The sequence below is a fragment of the Sinocyclocheilus grahami genome, unplaced genomic scaffold (genome assembly GCF_001515645.1).
Source record: "Sinocyclocheilus grahami isolate Dianchi unplaced genomic scaffold, SAMN03320097.WGS_v1.1 scaffold1219.1, whole genome shotgun sequence".
Lineage (NCBI taxonomy): Eukaryota > Metazoa > Chordata > Actinopteri > Cypriniformes > Cyprinidae > Sinocyclocheilus > Sinocyclocheilus grahami.
The window spans coordinates 194468-196221 of record NW_015506398.1 but is presented as its reverse complement, the minus strand read 5'-3'; positions in this window follow the sequence as shown (position 1 = coordinate 196221).

Here is a 1754-nt window from a genome sequence, read left to right as displayed (position 1 = left end):
GGGGGGGATTATGTTCCTTTCAAAATTTCGTTCGTTTCCAGTTTTCGTTTTCGTTCTCGTTCCTTGAACCGGTTCAGAGCCCTGATTTTTAATTGTATGTGAGAGGGTCAGTGGTAATATCAATGCATTCTGATTGGTCAGTGTTTGTCTGGCTTAGCCTGACAGTTAGCCTGCTCCGGACCAGGGGCCCGTTCTTTGTACGTCGCATCTGAGATGAATTGAAAGATTTCAAATCTTGTAATCGTGATAACTGATTTCTGGTAATTTGGTTCTTCAAACGAATTTACGGATTTGATTAAAATATCTAGATTAAGTTGTCTAAGATTACTGCACGTTCTGGTGTTCCTCGAAAAGGGCAGATGTATCGATACTCGAAATCACGATCAGCAATGCAGCAATTGGCTGACGGCAAGACAGCAACGTAATGACATCATATAATTAAAAAAGACACCTGACGAAAAAGTTGACAAAATTCTGGACCTTTATAAGGAAACAGTCAAGCGCAAATACAAATTTTTCTTTTATTTGTATTTTTCCCAATTATTTATATTCACGATTTCTAGTGTTTGTACAGGTTTTACATTTTTATTTCAATGTTGTAATTAGCAATTCATTTAATTTGATCTTTGAAGCAGATTTGTTACGTGACAGCATTAACTAAAGTTTATTAAGGGTCAAGAAAGATCAAGTTATCTGCATCTCCTGTGCTCCATCAAGCCACTGCCATAATAGCTGTCACCACTCATATTAATGCACGACTCAGATTAACTGTACAGCATGTGTGTAAGACTCTAATACAATTATAAAGTAATTATTTCATCACTAATAAATCTTTCAATTAGTAAAACCGGCTGTGTCTAAAGTATTATAGACTACACAACATTATTTTCAAATTAATTTTTAAATTATTATAATTTTAATTTATTGTCCCTGGATCAGTAGGATACTCTTGTAATAAAGTAGCAGTGGTTGGGACAGATTTTAAGTATCAAATCTGCCAAAAAGATGCAATCTAATCCTGTTTACATGAAATAAACCTGCTCCCGAGCAGGTTTAAGCTTACGGACCTGTTGCTATAACAGCAACTCCGGGATGAGCTTCGAAGAACCAAACAAACCAAGAAAATGCCAAATCGTCAACAATCAAATCCAGCTAACTGAGTTAGCAAAGTAAGAAGAACGGGCCTCAGGTTAGTTTCCCAGCATAAGTTGCCACAGTGACTGAGCTTGAGCTATGGTAAATTTGCTTTCTGAAACCAAATCAAGTGACAATAAGTCAGACTAACTGAAATAAGCCTGGCTTATTCGGTAAACTTGTTTTATGAAACAGCCCCCTGGTGTTTTATGTTCTCTGCTGCATCATGCTCTTATTTCGAAAGCATCTCATTGTTCTATTTTGCTTCCTTGTTTCTGGCGTAGTCTTCTTTATTTACACCTTTTCCTTGTTTGCCCTCATTAGCATGTGTATATCTACCAAAAGTTTAGCAATGAGAGTTTAGCACCTGCTGGTAAATGCTGTAAACTATTCTAACGTTACACTGATAAAATCATATTTTGTCACTGATGGCCAGTCAGCACTGTGTTCTGACAAAATAAAAATAAAATGCAACATTTCATTATATAAAAGTATACATTTTACTGGTACCCATATTATGGATCCTTAAAAGCATGAAGTAGATTCTTCCCTGTCACTAGTGAAGGCCTTTTCACATTCTTGTGGTACCATCAGCCAATCAGCATTGCAATTTCCCAGCA